The sequence below is a fragment of the Carcharhinus amblyrhynchos genome, unplaced genomic scaffold (genome assembly GCF_965287045.1).
Source record: "Carcharhinus amblyrhynchos unplaced genomic scaffold, sCarAmb.v2.hapA scaffold_92, whole genome shotgun sequence".
Classification (NCBI taxonomy): Eukaryota; Metazoa; Chordata; class Chondrichthyes; order Carcharhiniformes; family Carcharhinidae; genus Carcharhinus; species Carcharhinus amblyrhynchos.
The window spans coordinates 562,060-572,762 of NW_027649832.1; the positions used below are offsets into that span (position 1 = coordinate 562,060).

Genomic DNA, 10,703 nt, shown 5'->3' on the forward strand with positions numbered 1-10,703 from the left:
ATCTGCATACTTACTAACCATGCCCCCTATATTCTCAACCAAATCATTAGTATTCATGACAAATAACAGTGGGCCTAGCACTGATGCCTGAGGCACACCGCTAGTCACAGGCCTCCGGTTTGACAAACAACATTCTACAACCACCCTCTGGCTTCTATCAAGAAGCCAATTTTGTATCCATTTGGATACCTCACCCTGGATCCCATGAGATTTAACCTTATGCAACAACCTACCATGCAGTACTTGTTAAAGGCCATGCTAAAGTCCATGTAGACAACATAAACTGCACTGCCGTCATCTACCTTCTTGGTTACCCCTTCAAAAAACTCAATTAAATTTGTGAGACATGGTTTGCCATTCACAAAGCCATGCCGACTGACCCTAATCAATTCTTGTATTTCTAAATGCCTGTAGATCATGTCTCTCAAAATACCTTCCAACAATCCAACTGCCACAGATGTTAGGCTCACTGGCCTATAGTTCCCAGTCTTTTCCCTGCAGCCCTTTTTAAACAAAGGAACAACATTTTCCATCCTCCAATCTTCAGGCACCGCACCCGTGACTATCAATGATTTAAATATTTCAGCTAGGGGACCCACATTTTCCTCCCTTGCCTCTCATAATGTCCTGGGATACACTTCAACAGGTCCCAGGGATTTATCTACCTAGATGTGAAATAACATGGTAAATATGAAATAACATGGTAAATTTCTGGAATCATTCAGTGACTCAATTCTTTTCTTCAGTGAATGGATTTCAAAATTAGAGTAAAGGGATATTTCAGCATATTCTTCAGCTGTTCTCTGAACTTAGCCTGGGTCACAGCATAAATGCAAGTGTTGGTGCAGCAACTCAAGAGCTGCAGCATGTAACCAAATTGGACCACAAAAGGATGGAGATAAACAGATCGATACCCCAAAATGTACATTCTGTACCATATGAAATAAAACATTATCAGTGCCCACAAAATGATGAAATTGCCTGAGATAACAAAGAGTAAAATTATGGATTTGATTCGATTCTCCGTCTCTGGGACTCTCTCCACTGCTGTGAGTCCGGAGTCTCCTGCGGGCTCTGCTGCTCACGACAATGTGTCTGACAGTGAATCCATTGAGGAACAGAATCAGGACAAATGGGACTGCTGGATTTAGAATGTAATGGAGGAACTCGATTGGTCCCCAGATTCGAGATAACTGAACATGGAATGACACTTCACAAAACCAGAGGCTGACCCTCCACCTGTACTGAGGCAGGAACATAAAATACCAGAAAATATTCTTTAAGCAGCTCAGCACAGTCACTGTTCCCAGGACCACAGTTGCCGTTTTCTCACTGCAGTATTTACTTTTCAGCTTCTGGCAGCAAATGGCAACAAAGCGATCAAAGGTAAAAGTGACGGTGAAATAGACAGAACAGTCAGTAACTGCATAGAGCAGGATGGCGTGGATGTTACAGATGGGGATGGATCGCCAGAAATAATACTGGTCATCAAAAATAATTGGAATGTGTCTCAATATCAAGTCGATGATAATGACCAGTAGATCAGCTGCTGCCATGGCAACCAGGTAGTGAGTGACACATTTGGAGAGACCGCACTTTCCCCGGGAGAGGATCATAATCGTCACTAAGTTAACTGTGAGGAGAGGAAAATCAAACATCAGGCTGGGAGTAAAGGTACCAGTTTCATTGAGTTTTTACTGAGATCCTCAATTGTGTTGCTCTATCCATTAATTTATTCCATGAATGTACTTGAAAGAACAAATGGGAAGATCTGTAATAAGGTGGAATATGGGAGAGCTTAAATGGCATCGGTAATGTTACTGAACTTGTTCAACTAAATGTTGAGTATAACCCGCCCCTACTTCCCATTCCTCCCTGGCTGAAACATAATTACATTGCTTTTGTAATGATTACATTCGCTAAGGTGTCACGGTGGCGTAGTGGTCAGCACTGCTGCCTCAGAGCACCAGGGACCCAGGTTCAATTCCCAGTTTGGGTCACTGTCTGTGTGGAGTTTGTACATTCTCTCCGAGTCTGTGTGGGTTTCCTTGGGGTGCCCTGCTTTCCTGCCACACTCCAAAGACGTGCAGGTTAGGTTGATTGGCCATGATAAATTGACCCGAATTTGGGCAGTGGGTAAATGTGTGGGGTGACGGGAATAGGGTGTGATTGTTGACAATTCAGCCTCGATGGGCCAAATGGCCTTCTACTGTCCTGTAGGGATTCTATGATTCTAAACTCCCCTAGTGGTGATGATGCTTCAGGTACCAGAATCTCTGGCTAGAAGCCAATACGATTGACCATCTGATAATGTTTAACCCCATCATTTTCCATTAGCTACAGCAATAACTTGCTGTCCCAGATGCAGTGAGAGCGCAAAGTCAAAGAATCACAAGATCACAGAATCATAGAATCCCTACAGTGCAGAAGGAGGCCATTCAGCCCAACGAGTCTGCACCAATTACAATCCAACCCAGGACCTACTCCCATAACCCCTTATATTTACCCCGATAATACCCTGACAATAAGGGGCAATTTAGCACAACCAATCAACCTAACCCTCACATGTTTAGACTGTGGGAGGAAACTGGAACCATCAGAGGAAACCCACACATCCACGCAAGTGATTAACAAATTTCTGCACCTCTTGAATGTCATGATTGGAAGCTCTATACCTTGAGCTCTTTATTTATCTCAATCAGAGGGAGAATTGTTAACACTTTGAAATTAGTTATTTGACGTAGTCTCAATTGTAGCCCATACAGGTCTCCTCCACCCCTCACCCAGTTCCACCCTCACAACAAAGATAACCCCAGCTGTTTCACACCTTGATCCTCTCTCTCCCTCCAATTTTCACCTGACTCACTCTTGGGAACCACACGATTTCCTCGCTTGTCTCACTCCCTCGGCCCCCACCCCCATGTTCCCCACATCCTACCAACATAGTCAGAATATCCGAGGCTGGAACTGAATGAGGGAATAATTCAAGTTTGGCACAGGGAGGAATCTACAGAAGTCATGTGTGCATGCCAGTCTACGTCAGTGTGAGGGTGCAGGGAGGAATCCATCATTCTGAGGATGGGACCCCCGGCAGGAGGAAGCTATGGAGGAACCCCAGTGAAATGAAGCAAGCCTGGTCAGAAGAACTGAGGATGTTGACTGGGTATTATCAGGGTAAACATAAGGGGTTATGGGAATAGGTCCTAGGTTATATTGTAATTGGTGCAGACTCAATGGGCCGAATGGCCTCCTTTTGCACTGTAGGGATTCTGTGATTCTGTGATCTTGTGATTCTTTGACTTTGGATTCTCACTGCATCTGGGACAGCAATTTGTTGCTGTAGGTAATGGAAAATGATGGGATTAAACATTATCAGACGGTCGATAGTATTGGATTCTGGTCAGAGATTCTAGAACCTGAAACATCATCATCACTCGGGGTGTTTAGAATCATAGAATCCCAACAATACAGAAGGAGGCCATTTGGCCCATCGAGCCTGCATCAACAACAATCTCATGCTATTCCTGTCACCCTACATATCTACCTTTCTAATGCCCCCTGAAATTCGGGTCAATTTGACATGGCCAATCAACCTAACCTGCACATCTTTGGAGTGTGGCAGGAAAGCAGAGCACCCCAAGGAAATCCACACAGACACACGGAGAATGAATAAACTCCACACAGAAAGTGACCCAAGCTGGGAATTGAACCCGGGTCCCTCGTGCTCTGAGGCAGCAGTTCTCACCACTCTTGCCACCATGACGCCCTAATGATGTCGGGGAGTGGGGGTGGAATATAAAAATGTGGGCAAGAGGGACATGAATACAGGGTGAAGAGGAGCTGCCATGGTGAGGGAGAAGGTTGTCGTAAGGGAGGAAGATGGGAGAGTGCCCGATTGAGGGGCAGAGAGTAAGAGGGCTTGTGCAGTATCAGGGAATCAATAGTATCTTCACACTTTAAGCAGGAAAGTAGAACTGATCCACTTCAGATCAGCCATGATCTTATTGAATGGCGGGGCAGGCTCGAAGGGCTAGATGGCCTACTCCTGCTCCTATTTCTTATGTTCTTATACTTGGGTTGGTATAAAGGGCAGGGCCTGCTGGGAGCAAACTTGAAGAAGCATAAAATATGGTAAGAAATGGGCAAAAATTTCCAGCCAATGGAATAAAGCCATGGCCTGAAGGAACTACAAGAATTTGAACTGCTAAACCTTTACCACCGTTAGTTACAACTGCTTGGATTGGCAGTGAAAGAGTGTCCCAAAAACCACAACATAATGTAACTCCAGGGAACTTAGTGAGGACAAGCCCTCCATTTTGTTGCACAGCCTTTTATTAGCTTCTTCTCTCCAAGGAGAACATTCCCAAACTCGCCAATCTATTCACATAACTGAAGTTTCTCAACTCTGGCGCCATTCTTGTAAATCTCATCTGCACTCTTCCTGTGTCTTCTTGTGGTAACCATTTCAGCCCTGGGAAAAGTCCTCTGAGAATCCACTCGATCAATACCTCTCAATATCTTATACACCTATATCAGGTCACCTCTCATCCTTCGTCTCTCTAAGGAGAAAAGACCGAGCTCTCCCAACCTATCTCATAAGGCATGCCACCTAATCCAGGTAACATCCTTGTAAATCTCTTCACCCTTTCTATGGCTTCCACATCTTTCCTGTAATGAGGCGACCGGAACTGAGCACAGTACTCCAAATGGGGTCTGACCAGGGTCTTATACAGCTGCAGCATTATCTCCTGACTCCTAAACTCAATTCCTTGATTGATGAAGGCCAGTACACCATACGCCTTCTTAACCACATCCTCTACTTGCAAAGCTGATTTGAGCATCCTATGACCCCGGACCCCAAGATCCTTCTGATCTTCCACACTGCCAAGAGTCTCACCCTTAATATTATATTCCATCATCCTATTTGACCTGCCAAATGAATCGCCACACACTTATCTGGGTTGAAGTTCTCCTCCTAGTCTTGCATCCTATCCATGTCTCGTTGCAACTTCTGACATCCCTCCACACTATCCACAACACCTCCAGCCTTTGTGTCATCAGCAAAATTACCAACCCATCCCTCCACTTCCTCATCCAGGTCATTTATAAAAATCACAAAGAGCAAGGATCCCAGAACAGATCCCTGGGGCACTCCACTGGTGACTGACCTCCATGCAGAAAAAGACCCATCTACAACCACTCTTTGCCTTCTGTGGGCAAGTCAGTTCTGGATCCACAAAGCAATGTCCTCTTGGATCCCATGCTCCCTCACTTTCTCAATAAGCCTTGCATGGGGGACCTTATTGAATGCCTTGCTGAAGTCCATATAAACTACATCTACTGCTCTTCCTTCATCAATGTGTTTAGTCACATCTTCAAAAAATTCAACCAGGCTCGTAAGGCACGATCTGCCCTTGACAAAGCCAAGCTGACTATTTTTGATCATACTATACCTCTCCAAATGTTTGTAAATCCTGCCTCTCAGGATCTTCTCCATCAACATACCAACCACTGAGGTTAGACTCACCAGTCGATAATTTCCTGGGCTATCTCTTCTCCCTTTCTTGAATAAAGGAACCACATCTGCAATCCTCCAATCCTCTGGAACCTCTCCCGTCTCCATTGATGATGCGAAGATCATTGCCAGAGGCTCTGCAATCTCTTCCCTCGTCTCCCACACAGTAACCTGGGGTACATCCCATCCAGTCCTGGTGACTTATCTAACTTGATGCTTTTCAAAAGCTCCAACACATCCTCTTTCTTAATGTCAACATACTCAAGCTTTTCAGTCCGCTGCAAGCCTGCACTACAACCACCAAGATCCTTTGCCACTGTGAATACTGAAGTAAAGTATTCACTGAGTACCTCTGCTATTTCTACCGGTTCTATACAAACTTTCCCACCATCACATTTGATAGGTCCTATTCCTTCACATCTCATCCTTTTGCTCTTCACATACTTGCAGAATGCCTTGAGGGTTTCCTTAATCTTACCTGCCAATGCCCTCTCATGACTCCTTCTGGCTCTCCTAATTTCCTTCTTAAGTTCCTTGCTACTAGTCGTATACTCCTCTAGATCTTTAACATTACCTAGCTCCCTGAACCTTTTGTAAGCTTTTCTTTTCTTCTTGACTAAATTCATTACAGCTTTCATGCACCACGGTTCTTGTAATCTACCAAAACTTTCCTGTCTTATTGGAACATTGTCGTGCAGAACTCCAGACAAATATTTCTTGAAAATCTGCCACGTTATTTCTGTACATTTCCCTGAGAAAACCTCCTTCCAATTTATGCCTCTAATTTCCTGCCTGATGGCTTCATAATTCCCCTTACTCCAGATAAACACTTTCTTAGCTTGTCTGATCCTACCTCCTATGCTAATGTAAAGGAGATAGAGTTATCATCACTATCCCCAAAATGCTCTCCCACTGAGAGATCTGACACATGTCCAGGTTCATTTCCCAATACCAAATCAAGTACAGCCTCTCCTATTATAGGCTTATCCACATACTGTGTCAGGAAACCCTCCTGAACATACCTAACAAACTCCTCCCCATCTAAACTCCTTACCCTAGGGAGATACCAATTGATATTTGGGAAATTAAAGTCTCCCATCACGACAACACTGTTATTATTACATCTCTCCAGGATCTGTTTCCCTATCTGTTCCTCAACATTCCTGTTACTATTGGGTGGCCTATAGAAAACACCCAGTAAAGTTACTGACCCCTTCCTGTTCTGAACCTCCACCCACAGAGACTCTGTAGACAATCCCTCCATGGCGTCCATCTTTTCTACAGCCGTGACACTATCTCTGATCAACAGTGCCACTCCCCCACCTCTTTTGCCTCCCTCCTTGTCCCTCCTGAAACATCTGAAAGCCGGCACTTGAACTATCCAGTCTTGTCCCTGTGTCATCCAAGTCTCTGTGATAGCCACGACATCACATTTCCAAGTAGTGATCCAACACTTCTTGCATTAAAATAGACACATTTCAAACCTTGGGCCTGAGCGCTCCCCTTCTCCATCACCTGTCTATCCTCCCTCTCACACCGTCAACAAGCTTTTTCTATTTACGAGCTCACCTCCTCTCTCCCAGTCACTTCATTTTGATTCCCACCCCAAACCACTCTAGTTTAAAGTCTCCCCAGTAGCCTTAGCAAACCTTCCCGCCAGGATATTAGTCCCCCTGGGATTCAAGTGCAACCCATCCTTTTTGTACAGGTCATAGCTGCCCCTAAAGAGGTCCCAATGATCCAGGAACCTGAATCCCTGCCCCCTGCTCCAATCCCTCAGCCACACATTTATTCTCCACCTCATTCCATTCCTGTTCTCACTTTCTCGTAGCACAGGCAGCAATCCCAAGATTATTACCTTTGCGGTCCTCCTCCTCAACTCTCTACCTAACTCCCTATATTCTCTTTTCATGACCCCTTCCCTTTTCTTACCTATATCAGTGGTACCAATATGTACCATGACCTCTGGCTCCTCTCCCTCCCACTTCAGGATTTCTTGGATGTGACCAGAAACATCCTGGATTCCGGCACCAGGGAGGCAAACTACCATCCGAGTTTCTCGTCTGCCTCCACAAAATCACCTGTGCGACCCCCTCACTGTAGAGTCCCCGATCACTATTGCCTTCCTCCTCCTTTCCTTACCCTTCTGAGCTACAGGGCTGGACTCTGCGCCGGAGGCATGCCACTGCTGCTTCCACCAGGTGGGCTGTCCCCCCCCCCAACAGTACTCAGACAGGAGTACTTATTGTGAAGGGGCATCTCCGCTGGGGTGCTCTCCAGCACCTGACCTTTCCCCTTCCTAACTGTGACCCACTTGCCTGCCTCCCGTGGCCCTGCTGTGACCACCTGCCTGTAACTCCTATCTATCACCTCTTCGTTCTTCCTGACCAGGCGAAGATCATCGAGTTGCAGCTTCAGTTCCCTAACGCGGTCCATTAGGAGCCGCAGCTTGATGCATCTGGCGCAGATATGGACGTTCCGGAAGCTAGGAGACTCCAGGATCTCCCACATCCAACACTGAGAACAACAAACTGACCTCACACTCATAATTCCCCTTTTCTTCAAATTCCGCAGGAAAAGAAACTAAGAAGTAAACCTACCCTGCCTCTCCTGTTTCCGCGTTAGCCTGTTGAGCCAAAGCCCTTAAGCTCTCTCACTCTGCTACCTGCTCACTCTGCTGCCCGCTACCGACACTGCCCGCTGTATAGTGCGGCCTGCTTTTTAAAACTCACTTGCTAACAAACCCTTCCCAGGTCACCCCTCGGCCCACTTTCACTTTACTGTTAAAGAAACTTGTAAAAAAGAGAAACCCCACGAAAATCTAAAAAAAAGTCAATCACTTACCTTCATACTCCCGCCACAAATCGCTCCTCCTCTCTGCCTGCTCCGATGAACAATGAGAATGATTTGCCAGGTAAGTAGCTTTATGTATTTAAAAAAAACCCTTCCCGGGTCACCCCGCAGCCCACTTCCGCTTTACTGTTAAAGAAACTTGTGAAAAGGAGAAACCCCGCGAAAACTAAAAAATAGTCAATGAAGTGACATAAACAGTTACAGAATTAACAGCTGGTTAGAGAGGCTTACCAGGAATACCAACAATAGCCAGGATAGGATAGTAAAAGTGCTGAATAATCCTCAGTCCATAATAGATTCGATTTTCCAATGTGTTCCATTGCGAATCCACAGATATCATGTTAAGCCAGTAGGATAGATCCCTGCTCATTGATGTAACATTCCAATCGGTTGTTCTCAGACTCTGATCCATTGTTGGAATATTCCAATCAAATCTCCTCAGATTCTGATCTCTCCCTGTCTCCGGAGCTGCGGATTCCTGTCACTGATGGGGGTGATGCTCCCGCTGACACTCTGGATAACACATGGAGAGAATTCCCATATTAGTAGAAGCGGGAAACCCTCCAGAGACAGAATTATATCTACGGAGACTGACATTAATTACAGTCACTGAACAAACAGGTTCAGTTAACCCCTTCTGATGAACACTTTTTATATTACAATAAAGTCAACCATTCACCTACCTGGGTGGGATGTTCGATGGTTTGCAGAAGAAAAGATAGTTAAAACTATCAGAAATGCAGGCCAACATAGAAATGGGATTTGTGCCATAGAACATTGGAGCTGTAAGTTTTCCATTCTGAAGACAGGATGGAAAATATACATATCTAACTCAGCCTGGTCTCTTTACAATTTGTTTTAACTTTTAAGAATGGCTGGACTAATGAAATGGCCATTGCTGGCCACATGATGTTAGTTCTGAATGTTTCTGAGCGGTTTAAAAATGACAACACATTGAACCACTGGATTGTAACACTCCTTGCACGTACAAACATTGCATCCAATCCATCACAATGGATTAGCAAAGGAGGCATCTGTTCTGGCCAGTTATGGTCAAAGACAACTATCTATCACCAGTTGACCAGAATTGGTACTCCTGCCACAATTCCAGGGCAGAGGAGGCTTGGGAAACGGCATTCTCTGTTTGCCTCAGGCAGGATCGTACGAACCTTGGACTGACGTGCTGGTAACATTCCGCCCCATCATCTCAAATTTGTCATAATGTTTCTACCGTTACCTACTCAAAATACAATGGATTTTAACAAGGGACTTGATTTGCTGACTGTCTTGACCTGAAACCACCCAGCCACATGAGCTGTTTCTTAAATTAAACAGCTTTAGAATTTTACCTTTAGTTGTTGTTTAACAAAGAAAATTTCAGCACAGGAAGAGGCCTTTAGACCCTCCGAACATGCACCGACCATGCTGCCTGACTGTCTAAAACTCATACTCCTCTAGGGACCATATCCCTCTATTCCCATCCTATTCATCCATTTGTCAAGCTGACACTTAATAGTCACTGCTTCCACACTATTTCCCCCAGCAGCGAGTTCCTAGCCTACACCTTCTGTGTAAAAAAATCTTGCCTCATATATCTCCTTGAAAGTTGCCCCTCGCACCTTAAACTTATGGCCCCTAGTAATTGACTCTTCCACTCTGGGAAAAAGCTTCTGACTGTCCACTCTGTCCATGCCCCTCATAATCTTGTAAACTTTTAACAGGCTGCCCCTCCACTTCCGTCATTCCAGTGATATCAAATCTGATTTTTCCAACCTCTCCTCAAAGCTAATGCCCTCCATACCAGGCAACATCTTGGCAAATCTTTTCTGTACCCTCTCCAAAGCCTCCACATCCTTCTGGCAACGTGGCGACCAGAATTGAACATTATATTCCAAGTCCATCCTAACTAAGTTTCTATTAAGTTGCAACATGTTTTGCCAATTTTTAAACTAAATGCCTTGGCTGATGAAGGCAAGAATGCTGTATACCTTCTTGACTACCTCCTCTGCTTGCGTTGTCACTTTCAGTCACTTGTGTATCTGTACACCCATGTTCCCATTGGGACAATTACAATCCTGGTGTCTAAGGATGAGAATCTTATCAGCCATGCTTGAATGGCGCACCAGACTTGATGGGCTGAATGGCCTAATTCTGCTTCCATATCTTAGGGTCTTGCTATTTCTTCCTTGATAATAGATTCAAGCATTTTCCTCATTACAGGAATTAAGCTACCTGGCCTATAATTGCCTGTCTTTTGTCTACCTTTTTTAAACGATGGTATGACATTTGCTGTTTTCCAACCTGCTGGAATCATCCCAGAGTCCAACAAATTTTG

General features: G+C 45.0%; 1 pseudogene; it reads right to left on the bottom strand.

Annotated features, from left to right (window-relative positions):
• Positions 1-742: 742 nt before the first annotated feature.
• Positions 743-8,780, bottom strand: LOC145338073 (putative G-protein coupled receptor 139; annotated as a pseudogene).
• Positions 8,781-10,703: the final 1,923 nt, after the last annotated feature.